Raw genomic sequence first — 26,549 nt, 5'->3', positions numbered from 1 at the left:
AGTTGTTGAAAGAAAGAATAGAACTCTTATTGAAGCTGCATGAACTATGCTTGATGAAGCAAAGTTACCAACCTACTTTTGGGCTGAAGTTGTGCATACTGCTTGTTTTACTCAGAATGCAACACTTATCAACAAGAATGGAAAGACACCATATGAGATGTTGAAGAAAAAGAAGCCAAATCTGAAGTACTTTCATGTATTTGGATGCAAGTGTTTTGTTCTTAAGACTCATCCTGAACAGCTATCCAAATTTGATCTAAAAGCTGATGAAGGAATTTTTGTTGGATATCCACTTTCCACAAAAGCCTTCAGAGTCTACAATTTAAGAACAAGGGTTGTCATGGAATCTATCAATGTCTCTTTTGATGATAAGAAGATTATTGGACTTGAAGATTTCAATGATCATGATCAGCTGAGATTTGAGAATGAAGTTTTAAATTCTGATTCTGTAAATTCTGATAGTCTAAATCCTGATACCACAAACTCTGATGGGTTAAACTCTGATGTTATCGAAACTGTGGTGACTACGCCAAAGGAAAATGCACCGGTGCAGGGGGAGCATATTGAAGATCCAACCACATCTCAAGAAGCATCAGAACCTAGAACAGGCTCTTCAAGTTCTGATTCATTAAGTTCTGATGGGCCAAGTTCTGATAATTCTGGAAACTCAAATTCTGAAGGATCCAACTCAGAGAGCATAATTTCAGGGGTAGTATTAGAAAATGTCAATGGAGACAGCATGGATCATGGGGGAGCATCCAGTTCTAGAGATCACCTTCCATCTGCAAGAAAGTGGACTAAAGCACATACACATGACTTGATTATTGGAGATCCTAAAGCAGGTGTTAGAACTAGAACAGCAACATCAAATGAATGTCTCTATCATTCTTTTCTTTCTCAGACTGAACCAAAGAAAGTGGAAGAAGCTCTTCAAGATGCTGATTGGGTGCAAGCAATGCAGGAGGAGTTAAATGAATTTGAAAGAAATAAAGTCTGGACCCTAGTGCCAAGACCAGAGAATAGATCTGTTATTGGTACAAAGTGGGTGTTCAGAAATAAAACTAATAGTGATGGCATAATTACAAGAAATAAAGCAAGGCTGGTTGCAAAAGGATATTCTCAACAGGAGGGAATTGATTATGATGAAACATTTGCACCAGTTGCTAGATTGGAAGCCATAAGGATATTTCTGGCTTATGCTGCTCACAAAAAGTTTAAAGTCTTTCAAATGGATGTAAAAAGTGCTTTTCTTAATGGAGAATTGGAAGAAGATGTATATGTTGAACAACCTCCAGGTTTTGTAGATTCAAAATTTCCTAATCATGTCTATAGACTTGATAAAGCACTTTATAGCCTTAAGCAAGCTTCAAGAGCATGGTATGAGACATTAGCTCAGTTTCTTCTAGAAAGTGGATTTAACATAGGGACTATTGACAAAACTTTATTCTATCTCAACCATGGAAAGGACTTACTTTCGGTGCAGATATATGTTGATGATATCATTTTTGGTTCTACAAATGACAGACTTTGTAAAAGGTTTGCCAAGCTAATGCAGTCAAGATATCAAATAAGTATGATAGGAGAACTTAGCTATTTTCTGGGCCTTCAAGTCAAGCAGAATGAAGAAGGAACTTTTATTTTTCAATCTAAGTACACCAGAAATTTGTTGAAGAAGATTGGAATGCAAGACTGTTCAAGTGCATCCACTTCTATGGCCACTGCAACAAAATTGGATAAGGATACTGGTACATCAGTAGATATTACTAATTACAGAGGTATTATTGGCTCACTACTCTATCTAACTGCAAGTAGACCTGATATCATGTATGCTACATGTCTTTGTGCAAGATTTCAAGCAGATCCAAGAGAACCTCACTTAACAGCTGTGAAAAGAATTTTCAAGTACCTGAAGGGTACAACTGATCTAGGATTGTGGTATCCTAAGGAATCAGATTTTAAGCTAATAGGTTACTCAGATGCAGATTTTGCAGGGTACAAAATTGACAGGAAAAGCACAAGTAGAAGCTGCCAATTTCTTGGAGGCAGATTAGTTTCTTGGTTTAGAAAGAAATAAAAGTCAATTTCCAAATCAACTGCAGAGGCAGAGTACATTGCTGCAGGAAGCTGTTGTGCACAAATTCTTTGAATGAAGAATCAGTTACTGGATTATGGGTTAACATATTCTAAAATACCCATTTACTGTGATAATCAAAGTGCTATTTTTATGACAGGTAATCTAGTTCTGTAATATCCGGGATATATCATGTAATTATTTTTTTTTGCTAATAAATAATTATTATATGTGTTCAGTATCTATTCTGTGAATTATATGTTAAGTGTTAAAGGTGTTTGGATGTTTAAAAATAATATTAATTGAGTATTTTAATTTTTATATGTCCAAAATAAAATATAGGTAATTGTCATATCTTCCTAATTATTTTTATGTTGATTTATGATTTTATAGGAAATATATGAATTTTATAAAATCTTTGTACGGGTATTTAAAACCTATTTTATAGAAACGGGAACCAACCGACGTCATCCGTTTTTACATTTTTAGAACCCGCAACTCTTCCGAGAACTCCTTCCTAACCTAATTGCAATATTTAGAGCATTTTCCATGTTTCGACTTTTTCGATCCGGCGTACGGTTTGTCCTGCGCGGGTCCCGGCGCAACATTTTCGATACAATATTCATTTCAGTAAATCAATAAAACTCGTATTTTCGATAAACGGGAGCTTTTTATTAAACTATCATAATTATCACCTCGTAATACGTGTAACCAGGCGCTGAGACCAAGACCGCAGTACAAATTGTACTGATTTGGATAATTATTCCGAAAATCGATACCGTTTGGATCAGTTTTTATAAATAAACGTACCGTTTTATATCCAGAATGATCCAACGGGATACTAATTTTTCGTAATTATAAATAGCCTTTATCGTATTTTATTTCGTACCAGAAATCATTTACAAACAACATTTACAGAGTTTTTACGGAGAAAATACTATAATTATAAACTGTTCTTCGTAATCAAACAAAAATTCGGAGGCGTTACCGATATCGGATTAAGGCGTGTATATACTCGAATCGAAGCCTGAAAAATTTCCTATCCGATTCAGCCATCATTTTCAACCGAGAATTAAAGGTTATTTTCTTATAAACTACTTTATATTCGAATTATTAAGAATTAAAAGTGTGAATTTTTGTTCGAGTTATTGTTTGGATGATTTGATGCTTGCATGTTGTAGATCTTTTCTTCCTGATCATTTTGGTATGTCATATAATCAATTTGGAGTTCAATAACATGTTCAAATTAGGGTTTGATTCTCGAATTGTATAATTAGGGTTTATATTCGTTCGAATGTTCTTGATTAAAATTGGGGGTTTCTTAAATAGGGATTAACAGATGTTGAGAGATAATGGGTTTTGTTCCCCTTGAAATTTGCAATCTATTCATATATACCTTGCTAATCGACGTTGCTTGTAGTGCCCGTGGTTGTGATTTGAAAGTTCGCCGGAGTTCTTCGTTTCCAGGCACAAATCCGGCTAAATAAGAGTTTGTTTGCTTGATTTGTTTACTGGAATAAGTTCCTGGCAATTACCCACACATTTCCCTGAGTTTTTGAACCATTCTGAGCTTTATGGTGTGTTTTCGGCGAGCTTGCGCGGCGGCGAGTCGCCGTTAATGGCTTCTCGGCCGTCCGCCGGCGAGGTTGAGGAAGGAGGGTGGTCGAATTGCATTTCGACCCCCCCTAGTTTGGAAAATTTGCAAATTATGCACTTCTGTTTTAAAAACCTACAAAAACCTGATTTCTGTTTTCAAAATTTATAAAAATGATATTTCTGGTTATAGTTTATTTTCAAAAATTATTTTAAATATTTTAAAATCAATATTTTAATTCTGAAAATTATTTTTAATTTTAAAAAATAAATCTAAATTACTTAATTAATTAACTTTAATTAATAATAATTATTCTATTGATCAATTAATTTAAATATTAATTGATTAATTAGTTTAATTATTTATTAATTGATTTAATTGATTATTTAATTGGATTTAATTATTTAAAAATGATTTAAAAATTCCGAAAAATAGTTTCGAGCTTTAAAATATTATTCTAAATTATTTCCAAGGCTCGATAATTATTATAAAATTGTTTCGAAGCCAGAACTGGCCAACCGATCCCTGTTTATTACTCTGAAATTGATCCAACGACCCGTTTTAATTCCGAAAAATGTTTTAAAAATCATTTTGATTACCTGAAAGCCTGTTTATGACCCGAGACTTCTTTATAAATGATATATCATTGATTATATGACGTGTTATGTGTTATATGTGACTTGTTGGTTGACTGTCAGTCCATATATTCGGTGATTACTTGTTTATAGCATAACTTTCAATCCGTTAATCGGATTTGGGTGAAATGAAGGGTAGATGGAAGTGTATATCGAATAGAATCGTATGAGTTAAATATTAATAGATATTTATAATGCCTAGCAGAGTAAGCAAGGCGTAAGAAAGGGAAGAAGGTGATCAGAAAATAGAATTGACATGTAGAAAATACAGCAAGTAATCAGAGGATAGAAGCGAGGCATAAGAAAAGCAGACGAGTGATTGTTGAATGGAGTCATTAGACAAGTACAAGTGAAGTTGAAAGTGATTATGATAAGGCAAGTACTTCTAAACCTTTTTTGAGATATAAAGCAAATATTTTTAAATTCTCTTGTGACATACTGTTAATACCCAAAATAGCTCTGTTTTATACCGTAAATACTTTGAATCCTTCAGCCTTGAACCTGAGCCACATCATTTGATCTTTAAGCCGCAAGCCTTATTCTTTGTGAACCATTTCTTGTTGATTTACCAGATATTAAACCACACAAATACAATACTACTCCACAAATATATATCCATCAAATACCAAATACTGAAACAGAATTGTTTGAACATACAAAAACTTTTATACTCAACCATACCTTGTGATATCAAAGTACTAAAACCTTGTAAAAACACTATTCATATAATACCCGATTCTCCTACCGGCTGAAGGCCACTTCTTTTATGTACTTTGACATACCCTTTCGGTAACCATGAATTTTTACCATGTTCTTTTACAAATGTTTTATTGTTATTGATTATGATCTGGTTTTATTGAACTCTATTATTTATCATATTGAAATGTTTTAGAATTGGATAGTTTTCTTTGTGTGGACCAGATTCGTGGTCAGACCATATCGATGGTCAAGTTAGGCCAATGTGTGCCTTGGATCCAGTAGTTAGAGCAGTGCTATATGCTTTGCTCGGGTTTAGTGCGTGACTGATCAGCAGCCTAACCTTGGTTTCAAAAACTTAAAATGAATATCCAATTCTATTGGTTGTTTAACAAGAAACTTGATTCCTTTGAATCACCTCGTTTATTATTGTTTAACCTCAGTTATTGATAATATGACTTGCTGAGCTAGTTAGCTCACTCTTGCGAATCTTTTTATGTATTCTACAGTTAAGAAGGATACGGTTGATAGCGAGGTTTCCCAGTTCAATGTTCGAGCTAGGATTCCAGATTATGATTGATTGAGCTAGCAGGAGCTTATTGCAGTAGTGAGATAGTAAGGTTGTAAGAATAATTTCATATCATTTATAAATTAAATTAGTTGGGATTTGGTGCGTTGTAATAAAAGTTAAGGTTGTGGCTTGTTTTCATACTTTAACCTGTTACGATCCGTGGTTATCTAAAGCAGGGTCATTACAAATAATATTTTATATACAGGTTTATATATTGAGTATGTGTTGTGGACCCCAAACTTCTGACCCGGGTTTGGAGGGCGCCACAAGTTCAACACTCAATGACAAAGCACATCAGCATTAGGTACCACTTCATAAGGGAACATGTGATGGAAGGTACAGTGGAATTGCATTTTGTTCCAACAGATCAACAACTAGCAGATATCTTCACAAAACCACTGTGTGAAGCTACTTTTACAAGATTGGTAAATGAACTTGGAATGGTTTCAGGTTCTTTCTCTAAATCTGTTTAGTTTATGTTCTGATACATCAGACCTTATGATTAGTATTTACAGATATTACTATCTTTATGTAATCTGTGCTTAAATTGAAATTTACCTAAGTGCTGATTGTTGTCTGATGTGAATTTCTAAACTCTGATAGTGATATGAATATTTTTGTGACTATTCAATCCAATGAGGATAACTGTGCTAGATGATGACCTAGTAGTCTCTAATATACTAAAGATCCCATGTTTGAAGTAATTGTTTATGTGGAAATCTTTTAACACAAGCAAATTCTGATATTGAGCTTGGCTAGGTTTACTTTGTGTATCTTATTACTAAGTCAAAAACTAGAATAGTGCTTCTTATCTGTTAAGTTCTGATGTTGGTAAATCTTATGGATGTAGTGTTGATAAGCCTCACTTATCAAAAGAAAAAGTTAAGAAAAGAAATAAATATCAGGTACTCCTTTGAGATCTAGAGAAAAATATATGTGGAAGGGAAGACTCAAGTGCATTGCTGGTATTAAGTAATATGCATTAGAAAAGCAAAATAAAATTTTCTTGGTGACTTTTCACATTCTCTGATTACTGGAGAAATACTCTGATAATAGTATAAATTCTGATAAGCAGTTGTGACTCACTTACACTGAGGAGCTCCTGTGAAAAAGAATATCAAAAGATGCATAAAATGAACACAAGACAGTTGAGGTGGACTCGTGCATGAACTCATTCTACAGTAGACTTCATACTAATGACAGATTTTGAGCAAAGTTCTTAGTTATGCCTTATTTCTAAGATGTACTAAGTGAATCAGACTTTACTCTTTGTCTGATATTTTGCTTAAAACACACACTTACACTCCATATGAATGATGAAAATTACTATGGTGATCAATGTTGTTTTAGATGAACAGTTTAAGTGTCAGTTGCATAAATTCTGAGGACAAGTTCTGATGGAAGTTCTGATGATTAAGTTCTGCAGAAACCTTATCAGTATTTGTGTGAAGAATTACAGAAATAAACATTCACTTTTTGAGTACAAAAGCCATATTCTGATGACCTTTAAATTCTGATAATAATCAAGTTCTGATGCTTACGTGGCAGTATTTATTTACTTGATTTATTTTTGTCAATACTTGAACGGTTCTATTTTCTCAGAATATTGGTTTAAGTGAGATAAAGACAGTCATAATCATTTGTTTAGTGGGAATAGTTTTTTTTATTGAAAAACTGCATGTGCATAGTAATCATTACTTATTTCCCGTGCCCATTAACTATTGTCTTAACTACTAAATGGTTGACAGGTGTAAAGACTGTTCCAATTCGTCTTAACTGCTGTCAAGTGGCGTGTATAACTAAAGAGAGAAAAGATTTTAAATCTTTTATCTACTTTTGTATTCTATACTCTCTCTCTTTTCTCTTATTCTCTCTATATTCTCTAACAGTTTTTACACAGGCATTTTACCAAACACCTTTCAGGCATTCTTATTTCTCACTTCTTTTTCAATGGCACCCAAGCATCTAATCTTTAATGGAGAAAAGTTCATCCCCAACAACTACACTGCCATTCTAACCAAGAGTGACGCTCCGTCAAAACTTCATTTTGTTCAGGACTTCTTGGCTCACAGTGAAATAGGGTTCGCTTTGACGCAGCCATGCACTTTATCTGGAACTCAAGTTCTGACGTTCTGGCGAACGGGACTTTATGATGATGGTGGTAAGGATGGGACTCCAAGCATCGTTTTTACAGCAAAGGAGGTGGAGTACATTGTTACTCCGGTAACAGTCAAGAAAGCTCTACATCTACCTGAGAATTGCCAGTTCAGTTCTGCTGTTGAGGAGCCATTGCTACAGCAAATGATGGCTAATTTAGGGTATGAGGAGAGTTTGGCAAAGTTGGGCCAACTTAAACGCCCACATATTCGAAGAGAATGGAGCTTTTTCTTCGATTGCATCTCCAAGGCGTTTGCAAACAAATACTCAAATTTTGACGCCATTCCGATTCTGACTTAACAAATTGGCCATCATAACCTACTACTGCCACTCAACAAACACACACATCAGAACATGTCAACCACCCATCAACACATAATCAGGTGAAGCCTTCTTCTTCTAGAGCAAAGAGGACTAAGACAGTACCTCAGGCACAGCAGAAAAGAAGGAAGGTGATTTTAAGACATGAGTCTGATGATGAGGTACAGGTTCAACCATCAGAACCTGTTGCTGAAGTAGCTAAGAAGGTCTCTTCTCAGACAGCTCAAGAAACTGGGAGTTCTAGGCCCCTAAAAAGGCTTAGAAAGCTAAACTCTGATGATCAAGCTCCCAGAGTCTCTCCACCAGCTAAGAGACTTAAAAAGCAAAGAGCAAGGAGGGCTGTGGAAGAATCAATCTCTGAAGAAAGAATGGAAACAGCAGCTGTGGAAGGGGGGTCAGGAATCTCTGATCCCACAAGAACCTACTGTAGTTGAATCTCTTCCAAGTGTTGAGCCAGAACTTCATGAAGCTCACAAATCTCCAATCCAAGAGCCAGAGACTACTCCAATGCCTACACCTCCTGTGTCTCCAATAAACTCTCCAGTACATGCTGACAACCCAGGCACAAGTGCTGAAATTGATATCAACAACTTGGATGTGCCTGTAGTCTTGTATCTGGAAGCTCCATCTACTTCACATCTTTCTCAGCACACTCCACCAACAACTTCATTACTAGATGCTGATGTCCATGCAGATGAATCTTCTATTGCTTCACATATAATCATTCTATCAAAAGATGCTGATATTGAAGATTCTGCAAGTTCTGTTGAAGAAAATACTGGTGAAACTACTACAACTATAAATGCTGATGCAGCTGGTCCTTCTAGACATGCACCTCCACAAACAGTTGGTAAAGCTGATTTGATTAAGAAGTTTGTGAGAAAGGATGCACCAGTTCCTTGGAGTGAAACTCACAGAGGAAGAAAATGGATCAAGAAGTGGAAAAAGTTAATTTTGTTCCTACTGCAGATGTTCTTGCTGAGAACCTGGCTAAAGCTGATGAGATGCTGATGAATGATGACTTCAAAACATAACTCAGAGTTACTGCATTGAGTACCATGAACCTTCAAGGTCAACACTCAATAACTCAAGCCAAGGTGGACCAAATTCAAGATAAAGTGACTAAGTAAACCATGAATGTCACATTGGATAAGAAAAAGTTTTTTAAGCCAGCCTTTTACCGCATTGAGTATATAGAAAAGACTCAAGAAAAGCAGCAAGCTCAACTATCTGATATTTTAAAGAATCAAGCTGCTCAACAAAACTAACTCAATGAAATCCAAAACTCTGTGGAATTGCTTGTCTCCCTGCTTCTACCAGATGATGCCAAAAAGGGGGAGAAAGTAATTAAGTCCAAATGCACAACTGATCAACCACTGAAGGGTAAGGATGATGATAATGAAGACCAGGGAAACTCTGAAAGGAGTAGAGGTCTAATTCAAGGCAGGGGTTCTTTATCAAGGGAAGCCAGAATTATAAGTCAAAGAACAAGTTCTGATACTAAAAGGATAAGTTTTGATGAACAAACTCTGAAACTTAATGAAGAGATCTCCAAAAGGTTGTTCCTAAAGGATAATACAGGCATAGATATTGAAAGTCTGAAGGAAGAAGAGATTAGACTGAAAGCTGAAAATGACAAATCTAAGTCAAAGTCTAAAACTCAAGTCACAGCAAAGAAACCAACTAAGCCTAAGGGCATTGTGATCAAAGAGAGGATAAATACTGAGGCATATAAGGCCAAGTCCAAATAACAGGTGGAACTTGATCCTAGAATCAAGGGTAAGGCAAAAGCTGATGAATCTGTAAAGATATATCTGCCAACCATGGATCTGGAAGTAAATGCTGATGAAGATACAAGTCTGATTTTGAAGAAGAAAAGGAATATTCAAGCAACCTCTGACAGAGCTCAAGTTGTCATGACATCAGAAGAAAAGGAAACCTCTGACATTGCTCATGTTAAACCTTCAACAATTCTACTACCTGGGTTTACTAAAGCTCAACAATCTGCTCAACCTATGAAGACTTCAACAAATGTTTTTCAGGGTAGATTGATCCAAGAGAAGGAAGCTAGAGATAAAAAAGGACTGGGTAATGCTGATGAGAAAAGAATAAACAACTCTACCTCAGATCCTACATCCCTTACTAAACCAGGAGTAGGGACAACTCCAGAAAGACTAAATCAATTAGAGTCTGTACAGATGGTCTACAACTCCAAGCTGAAAGAAGACATAATGATTTATTTTATGATAGATGGGAGAGTATTCCAGATAAGAAATGATGCAATTCGGTTGAAGTATTATGAAGAACTGCAACATGTTTTATTTCTACTTCAAGTGAAGAACAGGTCAACAGATGGTGTTGCCAGATACTTAATATCTGATATTCAGAGGTAGAAGAAACTTTACTCTGTAAAGTCTGACAGACCATACTATCCAAAGTACAGAGCTCACAATGGTGATTTAGTTGAGATGAAGCCCAATATCACTAAGATCACTACTTTTCAGGGTATTAAGGGTGTTGAATTTAATCTGGAGTCTGACAAAGCTTATCTGATTAGACTGGATCAGGAGATAAGGAAAGCAAAGATTAATGATCTCAGGGCTGCTATCTTTCAGACAGGAGAAGATACAGTTGAACTTAAAGATGCTAAAAGGAGGATGATAAATGAACTTGAATATGCTGAGAGAACTCTTCTGAAGAACTATCTCAGAACGACTCCTGACATCCCAGATATCACACACTGAAGCCAGGTCGAGGACTACAACTGTTAAATTTTGAAGGATATACAGGCTAAAGCTGATATCAGACTTTAAGGATGGTAAAAACTACAAGGACTGTGAGTTGTAGTTATCTAGTCAAATTCTCATATGCATTTATACTTAATGTTTTGACATCATCAAATATCTATTGAACTTGTATATTATGCTAATTTACAAGTTGGGGGAGATTGTTAGATATATTTTTGATGTCATGTCTAATAATGATTTGTGTTTAGTTTTCAGATCTTGACTAAGAGGACAAATCAGGACTTAACTGGAAATTAGTACTTATACCGAAGTCAGAACTTAAGATATCAGAACTTAAGTTATCAGAACTTAAGATATCAGAAGATATTCATCAGAAGATAATATCAGGACTTAAGAAGACTTTCAGATAAGGAAGGCGGCTGATTGAAGGGAAAGAAGATGAAGACTAAAATAAGAAGAGATATGCATGGAGAAGAATTATATGAAGAATAGAAGACTTGGAGGAAAAGATAACTAATTGATATATTTTAGGATACAGAATTATATTCGATATCAATTAGAGATTATCTTGTAACTGTGTGGTATATAAACACAGCATAGGGTTTACACTAGAAGTGTTATCATTATCGAGAATATTATTCATTATAACCCTAACAGCTCTTAGTGATATTGTTCATCACTGAGAGAGAACAGTTCTATTGCAATATTGTTTTATTAATAAGATTATTCTTTGTTACATACTTGTGTTCTTAATTCGATTTGATTGTATTATACACTGTATTCAACCCCCTTCTACAGTGTGTGTGACCTAACAAGTGGTATCAGAGCCTATCTGTTAACACACATACAGTAAAGATCCAAAACAATCATGTCTGAAGAAGAACAAACTCCAACCAAGCCCACCAAAACTGAAGAAACTCCAAAGACTCAAATCCACAGTCGATATAAGACTATTAGGGTTCCCATGCTGAGACCTTCTGAGTATCCCATATGGAAAGTAAAGATGGCTATGTTTCTGGAAGCTACAGATCTAGAATACCTTGACAGAATTTATGAAGGACCACATAAGCCAACCAAGCTCTCTGTTGTAGTTGCAGATCAGCCAGCAAAGACCATACCAAAGGAGAAAAGTGAGTACACAGCAGAAGATATCTCATTTATTGCCAAGGATGCAAAGGTAAGGCATTTGCTACATAGTGCCATTGATAATGTCATGTCAAACAGGGTAATTAATTGTAAGACTGCAAAGGAGATATGGGATGCATTGGAAACAAGGTGTCAGGGAACTGATGCAATCAAAAAGAACAGGAAGTCTATACTCACTGAGAGAGAACAGTCCCATTGCAATACGGTTTTATTAATAAGATTATTCTTTGTTACATACTTGTGTTCTTAATTCAATTTGATTGTATTATACACAGTATTCAACCCCCTTCTACAGTGTATGTGACCTAACATTCCAGATTCAAGTACAAAGATCGTACCTCATTTTGATCTGTGTTCAACGAACCGAGTTATTATGTCACCTAAAGTTATTTTCACTCATTGGCCATAAACTGCATAAAGGTATCGGCGGTGTAAGAAATTACGTTTGGAGATATAGATATTCCGTGTTTTATTATTTAAGACAAATAACTCCCAAGTTTTAAATTACATGTCAATCGCACTACGAAATTATAGTCAAATACATCATCACAAGATTTACACTATCCTTGATAACAAAAGTCTACTCTGAGAACTTCCCACATCGACTGATCTAAGGTAAACTATTCCAACAACGCTATGAATAGAGATATACGGCCTACATGAAAACTTACTTACCTGGATGGCGGCAATGGGCGACCATTAAGGTCCATGGCCTAAGAAAGTGACTTCCATTGCACTTTGGATGGGTTCTTCCCTAAGGTCTACCCAAGTGGTGGAGCCTACATCATAATTTGTGTTATGGGGATTGCGTTCGTGCGGCCCCGCCAACTATATTACATAATTTGTTATACTACTGAATTTCATAAAACCTGGTAAACCCAGGGGATTTTAAAATTGGGGTGCCGAAATCTAAAATTCGGGATTAATCAATTAAAACTTCATTTATTTAAAGTTATTACTATTTATTGAATATTTGCAAGTAAAAATTACTCTTATTAACACGCAAATAAATTTATAGTCTCTCACTAAATAAATTCATCATAATATAAAATAAGAAATGATAGGTGAGGTAAATATTCACAATTACAAACATCAACATGCACATATATTGTACTGCGCCATTATCTTGTTCACATTAAGGGTTTCGTTTTCTTTTAAGTTTGATGACATATTGTGCTTAAAAATTAATTCTCCTTTTATGTGGAGTTTTTTAATTTTATTTTCCGGCAACAATGAAAAAACCGTCTAAACTAAAGACGCATAACGCATATGGTTTCTCACAACACGGTTTTTCCGCATCATTCATATTTAAGGTATTACCCGGTATTGCTTTCCCGTTTAAGTTTCAGTTTAAATTTGAAAATAAAACATAAGTCTCGTAACATACTAAATTCGTAATGCACCGAGAGTGATATAAAAGCAGTTGAATTGCATATTATTAATTAAATGTTTTGGAAAAACATTTTATGCACTTACTCCAACAGTTTATTATTTTTTTTATTTTTCGAGGGAAAAGTCAATTTGTATGTACTCTAACGATTCATATTCATATCTTATTCCACGCTTTACTGCATTGCTTACATTAATAATTTATATGTACCTGGAGTTCCGTACCACCTCTAGATACTTTTTGGTTGATGTGCCGAACTCATCCATATAAACAAGGTCAGATAGCTTGTTCTTTCATACCTTTCTCGTCCTTTTGGCTAAGATCAACTGTAGTATCTGTTCTTATCAGTTTAATATATGATATATGGGCCAATGGTCCACACGATATTAAATTAATTTTTTTATCGGGGAAGATCCTAACAATCGCTTGCTATTGAGGTCTTAATGCTTCGCCTAAGTGTTACACTACTGCTCGGGCCTGGCGCACCCCCGCCAAATCAAAGAATAAATATTTTTTGAAAAGACACGAACTCTCTTCCGGAGAAAAATATCGCTATTCCGATTGTTTTGAGATGAAATTTAAAACTAAGGTGATATATTTCAAATATAATTTAACTTGTTGTAACAATTTACGAATATGGCCTCAATTTCACCTTTTTAATATAATATTTCAGGATAATAAGTAATATAGTTTCAATTTCACCTTTTATAATAGAATGCACGACAATAAAAAATAAAGTTCTGATTTTCCAGATTCAAGTACAAAGATTGTACCTCATTTCGATCCATGTTCAACAAATCGAGTTAATATGTCATCCAAAGCTATTTTCACACTGGCCGCAAACTGCATAAAGGTACCGATGGTGTAAGAAATTACGTTTGGAGATATAGTTATTCCGTGTTTTTTATTTAAGACAAATAACTCCCAAATTTTAAATTACATGTCAATCGCACTACAAAATTATAGTCAAATACATCATCGCAAGATTTACACTATCGTTGATAACAAAAGTCTGCTCTGAGAACTTCCCATACCAACCGATCTAAGGTAAAATATTCCAACAATGATATGAATAGAGAAATACTGCCTACATGAAAACTTACTTACCTGGATGGGTTCAATGGGCGATCATTAAAGTCCATGGCCTAGGGAAGTGACTTCCATTGCACATTGGATGGGTTCTTGCCTAAGGTCTACCCAAGTGGTGGAGCCTACATCATAATTTATGTTAGGGGGCTTGCGTTCGCACAGCCCCGCCAACTATATTACATAATTTCTTATATTACTGAATTTCATAAAAACCTGGTAAACTAAGGGGATTTTAAACTTGGGGTGGCGAAATCTAAAATTCGGGATTAATCAATTAAAAACTTCATTTATTTAAATTTATTACTATTTATTGAATAATTGCAAGTAAAAATTACTCTTATTAACACGCAAATGAATTTATAGTCTCTCACTTAATTAATTCATCATAATATAAAATAAGAAATGATAGGTGAGGTAAATATTCACAATTACAAACATCAACATGCACGTATATTGTACTGCGCCATTATCATGGTCACGTTAAGGGTTTCGTTTTCTTTTAAGTTTAATGACATATTGTGCTTAAAAATTAATTCTCCTCTTACGTGGAGTTTTTTTAATTTTATTTTCCGCAACAATGACAAAAACCGTGTAAACTAAAGACGCATATGGTTTTTCACAACACGGTTTTTCTGCATCATTCATATTTAAGGTGTTACCCGGTATTGCTTTCCCGTTTAAGTTTCAGTTGAAATTTGAAAATATAACACTAGTCTCACAACATACTAAATTTGTTGTTGGGTGTGGTTAAATGAAATTTGCAGCAAGCAACTGAATAGGAATTCGTAATGCATCGAGAGTGATAGAAAAGCAGTTGACTTGCATATTATTAATTAAATGTTTTGGAAAAACATTTTATGCACTTACTCCAGTTTATTATTTTTTATTTTTTGATGGAAAAGTCAATTTATATGTACTCTAACAATTCATATTCATATCTTATTCCACGCTTTACAGCATTTGTTACATTAGTAGTTTATATGTACCTGGAGTTCCGTACCACCTCGAGATACTTTTCGGTAGATGTGTCAAACTCATCCATATAAACAACGTCAGATAGCTTGTTCATTCATACATTTCTCGGCCTTTTGGCTAAGATCAAGTGTAGTGTTAGGAATATGTTGTGAATTTGATAATAAATTAAACAAAACATCTTAGTAGATTTAACTTAGTGAATTTTGTAGCACTCGATGGATATTCAATTATAGTCTCGACGGATGAGTTAATATAGTCCCGACGGATGACAAATTGACATCCACCGGGTGAGTAGCTTATGTAATAATAAGTATTGTAGCACATTTCTGCAAGCAACTTTGTGTAGATTCTGTAGGAGTATTTGAGTCATGTTGACTACTAGTGGATATGCAGAATAGGTTGATTAATTGTAAATATGAGATGTCTTGTAATTTTGTATAAGTGAAATGCAGTCATATGACAAATAGCTACCCGACGGATGATCAACAAAGCTACCCGATGGATGATCAACAGAGCTACCCGACGGATAACAAACATGTACCCGACGGATGATCAAATTCAAATATCTATTGACAGTGACAACACAGTCACATGTGTTGGGTGTTTGTAAAAGGAATGTGGCAGCCTGTTAAGCAGGAATTTGAGAACAAAGAAACATTACCATTTCCATGTAAATTATGAAGATATTCAAAGATGCTGGAATAGTATTGTCATGTAAACTTGGTGATATATAAACCAAGTGTAGCTAGTGGAACATTCAACTAAGCAAACACATTTTGAAAGAGAGATAGAAAAGTTGTACTTGTAAAGAATTTCTCTATAGTTTGTTTGTTCTACTTGTAAAGAAGCTGTGAGCCAATTTGAGCTACACAGAGTTCTCAGACCGATATATATATATATATATATATATATATATATATATATATCTGGTGGATATATTCAAATCCACCAGAAAGTTTTAAAAGCTTGTGTTTTTATTACTTTGTGTTTTGATTTATATAATTCTTTCATTCCGCACTTTGCAAATCAAACACTTATATATATTCAGTTAGAACAGTTTTTAAAATCTTGAAAAAGTAGCCAGAATTACATTCAACCCCCCTTCTGTAATTCTTGTGGTATTGTTAGGGAATAACAATTGGTATCAAAGCAAGCTCTTGAAGTACAAAGAATTTAAAGATCACAACAAACAGCAAGATGAACAAGAAGGATGTTGGAGTTAAAATTCCATTTCTGGACAAAGATAATTATCACCACTGGAAGGTGAAGATGCACCTACATCTTCTTTCCCAAGATGAGGCCTATGTGGATTGCATAGAGAGAGGTCCTCATGTACCAATGAGAGCTGCAACTGGCAATGATCCATCTGTTCCAAAACCAAGGTATGAATGGTCAGACCCTGATATTGAGCAAGTCAGGAAAGATAAGAAGGCCATGAATATATTGTTCAATGGAGTTGATGGTGATATGTTTGATAACATCATTAACTGCAAAACAGCCAAAGAAGTTTGGGACATAATCCAGATTATTTGTGATGGTACCGAGCAAGTAAGGGAGAACAAGATGCAACTACTGATTCAGCAATATGAGCATTTCCACTATGAAGAAAGTGTGTCTCTCACTGATATTTTTAGTAGATTCCAAAAGCTACTAAATGCTCTGAATTTGCATGAAAGAGTCTATCAAACAAAAGACTCTAACCTCAAGTTCCTTAGATCTCATCCAAAAGAGCGGAAGCCAATGACGGTCTCATTGAGAAATTCTCAGGATTACAAGGAGTTCACCTTGGAGAGACTGTATGGCATCCTAAAAACTTATGAGCTTGAAATTGAGCAAGATGAGAGGATGGAGAAAGGAAGGAAGAAAGGAGGGTCCATAGCACTGGTTGCTGAGTTAGAAAAGGAGAAAGAGATGAAGGTAGAAGCTGTTGAATCTATATCAAAGGTTTGTGAAAGCAAGGGTAAAGGGCTGGTAGCTAGAAATGAAGATCACTTGAGCCAAGATGACATGGATGATCTTCCGAGAACTCCTTTCTAACCTAATTGCAATATTCCGAGCATTTTCCATGTTTTGACTTTTTCGATCCGGCGTACGGTTTTCCCCGTGCGGGTCCCGGTGCGATATTTTCGATACAAAATTTATTTCGGTAAATCGATAAAACCCGTATTTTCGATAAACGGGATCTTTTTATTAAACTATTATAATTATCATCTTGTAATACGTGTAACCAAAGCGCTAAGAACAAGACCGCAGTACAAAATTTACAGACTTGGATAATTATCCCAAAACCGGTACTGTTTTGGATCTGTTTTCTCAAATAAACGTAATATTTTATATCCAGTATGATCCAACGGGGTACCAATATTCCATAATTATAAATAGCCCTTACCGTATTTTATTTCGTACATAAAATCATTTGTAAATAGTTAATTATATAGTTTTACAGAGAAAACCCTAATATTCATATAAACTTTCAAGAATCAAACAAGCTTTTGAAGGTGTTATTGATTTCTGTTTGGGAAGCTTGTGTAACCAAAACGAAGGGTTTGAAGAGTACTATCAGATCCCAGGACTGGTTTTACTGCATAATTCAAGGTTTATTTTCTATATTTTATTTATTTTCGAATTATTTTGATTTAAATTATGAATTTTTGTTCGAGTGATTTTTTGGATGATTTGATGATTGCATGTTGTAGAGATTTTCTTCTTGATGATTTTGATATATTATATGACTAATTTAGAGTTCAATAACATGTTCAAAATTGAGTTTGATTTTCGAATTTCAAAATTAGGGTTTATAACCCGTATGAATGTTCTTAATTGAAATTTGGGGGATTCTGTTCTAAGGGTTATTAGACGTTTTTGTTGATTGCATCGTGTTTCTTGTTGAATTTGCAATCGATTCATGTATAGTACATCAACAGACGATTCCTGGTTTGCTCGAATCGAAGCAAGCAAAACTCGTCGGAGCCGGCAAGTTTCTCGGCCAATTTCCGGCCAATTCTGGGGTTATTGATATGATTTGATTGCATGAATGAATTCCTGGTGTTGTGTAGATGATATCTGGAGGTGTTGGTAGTGTGACGGTACTGGAGACGAGTTCTCCGGCGAACCCGTCGTTTTTCGGAGAACTAAACTCCAAAATTGCAGTTTAGTCCCTGAACTTTTAGAGATGGTGAAGTTTAGCCCCTGAGCTTTCCATAATTTGCAAAAATAGGATTAATATTTTAAAAATATTTAAAAATCATATTTTCTATTTATTTTAATTACAGAAATTCATTTTTAATTATTAAAAATTCTAAAAATTATTATTTTAATTCCAAAAATTATTTTTAATTCAAAAATAAATCTGAATTAATTAGTTAATTAATTTTAGTTAATAATTAATTAGTTAATTGGTCATTTAATTAAAAAATTAATTGATTAATGGATTTAATTAATTATTAATTAATTAATTAATTAGATTTAATTATTTATTTTTGATTTAAAAATTCTGAAAAATAGTTTCGAGCTTTAAAATATTATTTTAAATTGTTTTCAAGGCTCGATAATTATTATAAAATTATTTTAAAGCCAGATTCGGTCAATCGAACCCTGTTTATTGTTTTAAAAATGATTTGACGGCCTATTTAAATCCCGAAAAATGTTTAAAAATCCGTGTTAAATATCCGAAAAATCCTTTTAACATCAAACCTTCTTTGAAAAAGTATTTTCAATTAAATGTCTTATGTGTTATGTGATATATGTGCACTGATTAATGTGTTAAATGTGTATGTGTATGTTATATGACTGTTTTAATTGTATATTTCAATCCGAAAGTCGGATTTGGGTAAAACGAAGGGTAGATAGAAGCTTATATCGAATAGAATCATACGAGATGAGTATTGATAGATACTTATGCTATGTGAGCTGAAGAGGCAAGGCGTAGGAAAGGCAAGCAAGTAGTCAAGGAATAAGAGTTTGTGATAAAAAGCTAGTGAAATGTAGCAAGTTAATACAAGGCAAGTGTTCTGAACCTTATCGAGATATATTGTGAATAATTGATAGTTCTATCTTATATTGCAAGTGCTTTGGAAGCACTGAACCCTAAACCTTGATTCCAGTTATTAATCTTTGAGCTGTAAGCCTTATTCCTTCTGAACTATTGATTGTTTAATACCCAAATACGTACCACAGACCTACGATACTACTCCACAAATACATAAAAATTAAATACCAAACACTAAGAAAAGATTGCTTACATACTCAAACCACTGTACCTTATACATTGAAAGACCAAATTCTTGTAACTCTGAAACTTCGATTATTTTGTTATCCGATTTTTGCATCGGCTGATAGCCATTCCTTGTAATTACCATATTGTTTCCTTGTGAAGATTGAAACCCTCCCATGCTTGGAAATCCAATGTTATTTATGATTCTATTTATTGCTTTACATTGTTTATTCTGTTATTATGATAGAATTGGATTGTTTTATAAAATTGTGGACCAGATTCGTGGTCAGACCAGATTGGTGGTCAAGTTAGGCCAATGTGTGCCTTGGATCCAGTAATTAGAGCAGAGCTGTGTGCCTTGCTCGGGGTTAGTGCGTGACTGATCAGCAGCCTAACCTTGGTTTTAAAATGAAAACTTAATATCCAATTCTAAATCATTGCTCATCCATAAACTTGATATCTTAAATAATTTGACTTGATCATTATTTATTCTCAGTATTGTCAATGTGACTTGTTGAGCTAGTTAGCTCATTTGTGCAATTTTCTTTATATTCTTTTCCAGTTAAGAAGGAACCTGTTGGTAGCGAGGATCCCCAATCCAGTGCGAGAGCTAGAATTCCAGGTTGATCAGGAAAAGCTAGCTAAAGGTTTTTGTGATAGTTTAAGCTTGTGAAGTTTGTAAGAATGTTTATTATTCAGTTGTAAGTTTGAATAGTTGGGATTTGGATGTTTGTAATATAAGTGTGTGTGTGGCTTGTGTGCATACTTTAACCTGTTGCGATCCGTGGTAGTTGGTAAGTAGGGTCACTGCATATTATTATTATTATTATTATTTTTATTATTGTTATAAGCAGGTTTATATAATGGTGTGTGTGTGTGGACCCCAAACTTCTGACCCGGGTTTGGAGGGCGCCACAGGTTTGGTATCAGAGCTACAGGTTATAAGTCACTGACACAAGCCTAGATCAACGGGAATGGGTAGATGGTTAGGATTAGAAGTAAAAAATAGAAAAATAGAACATCGAGAGGTTGAGTGTGACTGTATAATAGGTATTAGTATGATTCACGTTGTAGTTCGAGATTCTTATATTGCGATATGATTTCAGATAGCAGCGATGGCAGACTCTTTTATCCCAGTACCAGCTGATAATTTTGAGCCTTCGGTTGGAGGACCATCTTTTGATCCATGTCCTGTTGTTCCACCGGTGTTGGCTATTCTACCTCCAGATATGCCACATCCTGTACCACTGCGAGCTATTCCACCTCCTGATATGAGGCCACCTATCCGAGGACCCCCACCCGCTGGTTCGGATTCCACTGGGCATTCAGTTGCGAGTGCACCATTTGTGGCGCCCTCCAAACCCGGGTCAGAAGTTTGGGGTCCACACACACACTATTTATAACCTGCTTATAATGTAATAACCCCAATTTTTGGAAATTTTTGAAACCCTTATGAATAGTGTTTTTGCTGAATAGGAAAAACTTTTCATGCCACACTATGTAGGGGTTCTGTTATGGATATTCTGAGATTTTATTAGTACTCTATATGGCATATAAGTGTATGTAAAGATCGTCAGAATCCAATTCCGAACACTTTGATTTTTCCCGGAAATCCACTAGATACGAAAAGAATTGGGTATAAGGTAACAAGATAAGAAGGATTTAAATTAAAGGATTTTAAGAGAGGATCATAAAAGGAATATAATATATTGAGAAAGGTTAAGGGAACCTAAGTAATAAGATCCCGGGTATGATCCCTCAAACGAGAAACGAGAACGAAAGTTAAGCGAACCGTATAACAGATCAGCGGTCATTAGGCAAACAATTAGGAAACTAATCAAAGAGATTAGAGGGGATGATGTCACCCAACCAATGAGAAGAGGGCAAGTAAGGGATAATGACATAACAAATGTGACATAAGCATGACATGAGGGGGAAGGAGGTGTGGTTGATTTAGAACCACACAAAGTTGATGGTTAAAAAGGTAATTAACCAAAAGCAATCTAAAAACAACCAACCAAAACAAATCAAAGCAAAACACAAATTTTTTTTCATCTTCATCATCTTGCTCTCGGCTTTTGAAAGAAAAACAAGGAGGAGTTTTTCAAAAACTCAAGCTACACACCTTCAAAAATTATAAGGTTTGTTTCTTTAGCTTCCATAATTCATAACTTAGTTATGCTATAAGTTTGGATCCAAGAATCCAAGGTTTACCTAGTTAATCAATTCCTAAAAGTTTAGGGTGAATAGTAACTTTCAAGAACAAATTTTTGATTTTATTTGTAAGGACAAGGTAGCTTAAGCATAGATCAAGGCTTCCATGGGCATTCCAAGGATCTTTCATGGATTAAAAGCTTCAAGGAAGGTATAAACTCCAAACCCTAGTTTTAGTTTTGAGTATTTAGGAATGGTTATGAGTAGTATAGTATATGTAAAGCATGAAGCTTGTTTGTTTAGAGTTTGGGTTGTAGTGGTAGTGGTATGAATGTTGAATCCTGTTGATTTCTTAAAGGAATTAAGTATAGTTTAAATTCATGATGAGAATAACATAAATTGGAAAAACTTGAGGTGTTGGGGCTGTTGGAGTGTGTTTTGGATGGATGTTGGTTGTATGATTGATTTGTAGTTGAATTGTGGTTGTTTTGGAATGGTTTAAATTTGGGAAATCGCGTAAACATAGTCGTCGTAATGTCCGATTTACTTTAGACTGCTTTTGTTCATAACATCAGAACCCTTGAAATCACTGTTAGGTTTTGACCATTGCCATGTTTAGATAGTTCATGTTACGAGCTTCGTTTTGATATGTGGTTCGTTTGATTCCGATGAACGGTTTAGGAGAAACGGCCGTTTTAAGTAACGACGTTTCGCGAACGAACCCTTACCCCTCGGCTTACTTTGAAACATAGGTTAAAGACCTTAAAGGACTAATTGAAGTATGAAACATTTATGTAAGGTGTAATATGCAGTTGGTAAGACACTCGCGAAGGAAAAGCCTTAAAACTCGTAATGGTTAAATTATTAAAAATGGTGGAGCCGAGGGTACTCGAGTGACTTAAGAGAATCAGTAAGCGCAAAACGAGCGTTAGAGTCTGAGTTGGTTAGAGTATAGATTTACAAGTGACTTTGGTTTGATTCCAACTTACTTGTTGCTTATAGGTTACCAGACTCGTCCCGAGCCATTCATAACCCCCAGTCGCTCAGGCAAGTTTTCTACCCGTTATACTGTTGTTGTGATGTATATGTGTATATGCATGATCCCGCGATAAATGCATATTTGTTATTAGCAAATTCTTGCGATATATTGTAGCATGTGATATGGTATATATGCATGCCTGTTTCATATTCTTGGATTATATATCTGTTGGTTAAAATGCTTACAGTTGCATAATACCTATGCTAGAGATAAGCGGTATTTGAATTTATCCTTAGTATAGGGGATCAAAAGGTGAACATATTTCTAAACCGGGAGTCGATGTTCCCGAATATAATATATATATTTTTATATATATATGGTTATAATTTTCAAAACTATTAATCGAATAAGGTTTATTCGATAACTTTAACTTTATTTTATTATTGAATATTATTTCGAATATTCATTCGAGGGCTTATGACTCAGTATATATTATTTAATGATTATTAATTGGATAGTCATTTGAGGATGTATTGACTCCTTTATTTTATTTAATGAATATTATTTATAATATTCATTCGAGGTATTATGACTCCGCTTATTATTTAATAATATTCTTTATTTTATTTAAGAATAATGATCGATAATCAAACTTACTTTTGATATTCAAATAAAGATATTACTTTCGTATAAGTATATCTTTGGTTATTTAATACTCATTTCAAGTATAAGTCTTACAACTTCTACTTCAATTATTTGTATAAAGATTATTCTTTATGGGAATATTATTTAAATAATAATATTCAGACATTTTCTAAATATATTGGAACTGATTTACTTCATTAAATCAGCATTACTCCAAACACTCTTTAAAGTGTTTTCGAGTCTTCAAAATGATTTTAAAAAGTTAGAGCGGATCCCAAAACTCATTTTTATATTTAAGATCTTCCTTTTAAAAAGGGGATTTAAATACTCGCTCAAAACCTGAGGGATCCGGCTCTATGGTGTATTTTATATTCACAACAAGGTTGCAGTTTTGGTAAATGAATTGATTACTTACCCAACGTTTGGGAAGTAAGTCCATCTATCGAGTCGGCATAAGCAACATGGGCTCAGTGGGCGTCCATGATAGTGTAAGTGGCTCAGTGGGAGTCCATCAAATACATAAGTGGCTGAGTGGCAGTCCAGCATAAGGTCCTATTACGACCAGGGTGATGACCAGTGGAGAATTCGTCCATCTACTAGTAGAAAAGGTTACTTATTGGTATCTTTGCCTGATCAACAAGATATCAGGTTTATGCCAAAATTCTTTCCTTTCCAAATTTATTGGATATTGCAATTCTGTTCATACTTTACATGATAGAGGTTTTCAGGAAATGTATGTATATATATAGGTGTATATATATCGGGACTTAATGAAGTATATCATAACTTCATTTCCTTCAAAATATTTCAAAGATTGAATCTATTCGAGTCTTATCTTGTAGTCTCATCAGTGTGATGAACTTTTGAAACTAATTATAACTTGAACGGTGGTAGTTCAAGTAGTATTTGGAAAAGATATAAGTATATTGGAGTATCTTGTAACTTCATCTTTTAAACTTATATCTAGTAAATGATTATCTTATGCATGACAAAGATTTTCAGAAAAACATTGAGACAAGGTTAGATATATGAGATCACCTTGCAACGATATTTTTATACAGTTATACACTGGAACTCTGTGTGTATTATGCATGGAAGAGGACTTCCCATATTTTGAAAAGTATATATGTATATATATATATAATGAATATTTTGCGACTTCATCGCATTAAGATATCAACTTGGTTCATTTCTTTTGACCAAGACTTTTATGAGTACTATGAGAAGGTCATATATTGTTAATCATTATACATGTTATTTTGGTGGGCTTGCCGCTCACCCTTGCTTTCTTTTTTCATCACACAACATCAGATAAATAAGATGAACAGGACCAAGCTCCCAATTCGCAAGCGGATAGGAAACGTTCCGCAGCTTTCTAGAAGCGTTGAGGCCGCTGTAGCTGAGGTAGAAATTACCAATAGGCTAAGTTTTCAGCTACTGATGTACCAGACTTATGTATAATTATGAATTGTAATAATGGCAAAGAAATGTAAATTTATTCAGAAACCTTTTTAAGGTGTATTGACATATAATTGTGGAATAAAACGACTTGTGATTATTTTTGGATATTCATCTCTGAGACTATAACTTGTGGTGTGTGTGTTTATTGTGGGGTCACAGTACAGAGTAGTTGATTGTGTATTAAGATTGGGTGTTATAAAGGGAAATGGAACTCGTGACAACCCGGATCCCCGACCCCGGATTTGGGGGTGTTACATATAACAATAATAAAGATAGTAATAATAATATGTCATGACCCTACTTACCAACTACCACGGATCGCAACAGATTAAAGTATGCACACAAGCCAACCACACTTACTTATATTACAAACCGTTCAAATCCCAATTATCCAACTCAGAACTGAGTATTAAATATTATTACAAACTTTTTACAAACTTAAAATTATTCCAAAAGAAGCCTACTAGTTTAGCTCGATCAACCTGAACCCCTAGCTCTCGCGCTAGACTGGGGATCCTCAGTTCAACTGGTTCCTTCTTAACTGGAAAAGAACACAAACAACATCGTACAAATGAGCTAACTAGCTCAGCAAGTCACAATGACAAAACTGAGAATAATGATCATCAGGGAAATATGGATACGATATCAAGTGAACAATGGATTATGATTTAGAATTGGATATTATATTTTCATGTTAAAAACCAAGGTTAGGCTGCTGATCAGTCACGCACTAACCCCGAGCAAAGCACACAACACTGCTCTAACTACTAGATCCAAGGCACACATGGGCCTAACTTGACCATTATATGGTCTGACCATGAATCTGGTCCACAATTTTATAAAAACATTCCAATTCTACCACAATAACAGAATAAGCAGTAATAAACAATAAACAGGATCATTAACAACATTGGACGTTCAATAATGAAAATGGTTTCAATCTGTATAAAGATCCATATGGCATTTCAAAAGCTTGGCTGTCAGGTAATGAAAGAATTGGATAACAAAGGGATCAACATTTCAGGGTTCCAAGAATTTGGTCTTTCAAAGCATAAGATACAATGGTTTGAATGTGTAAGTAATTTGGTTCAGTGTGTAATAGTTAGTTTGTATGTATTTGAGGAGTAGTATCGTATGTTTGAGGTTTGTATTTGGGTACACAACAATCAATAGTCTGGAAAGAATCAGGTTTACGGCTCAAGATCAATAACTGGAATCAAGGTTTAGGGTTCAGTGCTTCAAAGCACTTGCAATATAAAATAGGAATATCAATTATTGCAATATCTCGAGAAAGTTCAGAACACTTGCCTGATACTAGCTTACTACACTGCACTTGCTCTCAATCACCACTGCCTTATTCCTTGACTATCTGTTTCCCTTTCCTACGCCTTGCCTCTTCTGCTCACATATCATAAGCATCTATCAATATTTAACTCATACAATTCTATTCGACACATACTTCTATCTACCCTTCGTTTCACCCAAATCCGATTAACGGATTGAAAGTTACGCAATAAACAAGTAAACATCGAATATACAGACCGACAGTCAACCAACAAGTCACATATAACACATAACACGTCACTTAATCAATGATATATCATTTATAAAGAAGTCTCGGGTCATAACTAGGCTTTCGGATATTTAAAATAATTTTTAAAACATTTTTCGAAATTAAAACAGATCGTTGAATCAATTTCGAAGT

At 34.6% G+C, this 26,549-nt stretch overlaps 3 non-coding genes and 1 pseudogene across 3 annotated transcripts; all 4 read left to right on the top strand.

The window, feature by feature from the left end:
- The first annotated feature begins 12,605 nt into the window (after positions 1-12,605).
- LOC141681281 (U1 spliceosomal RNA) lies at positions 12,606-12,763 on the top strand. The gene has a single exon (XR_012558722.1). It is a non-coding gene; the product is annotated as a U1 spliceosomal RNA (small nuclear RNA).
- Positions 12,764-13,623: 860 nt separating this feature from the next.
- On the top strand, positions 13,624-13,819 carry LOC141681934 (U2 spliceosomal RNA). The gene has a single exon (XR_012559349.1). It is a non-coding gene; the product is annotated as a U2 spliceosomal RNA (small nuclear RNA).
- Positions 13,820-14,427: 608 nt separating this feature from the next.
- On the top strand, positions 14,428-14,586 carry LOC141682355 (U1 spliceosomal RNA). Its single transcript, XR_012559757.1, has one exon. It is a non-coding gene; the product is annotated as a U1 spliceosomal RNA (small nuclear RNA).
- Positions 14,587-15,488: 902 nt separating this feature from the next.
- LOC141681964 (U2 spliceosomal RNA) lies at positions 15,489-15,644 on the top strand (annotated as a pseudogene).
- Positions 15,645-26,549: the final 10,905 nt, after the last annotated feature.

Source organism: Apium graveolens, chromosome 8 (assembly GCF_009905375.1).
Source record: "Apium graveolens cultivar Ventura chromosome 8, ASM990537v1, whole genome shotgun sequence".
NCBI lineage: Eukaryota > Viridiplantae > Streptophyta > Magnoliopsida > Apiales > Apiaceae > Apium > Apium graveolens.
This window is presented reverse-complemented; position numbering and strand designations above follow the sequence as displayed.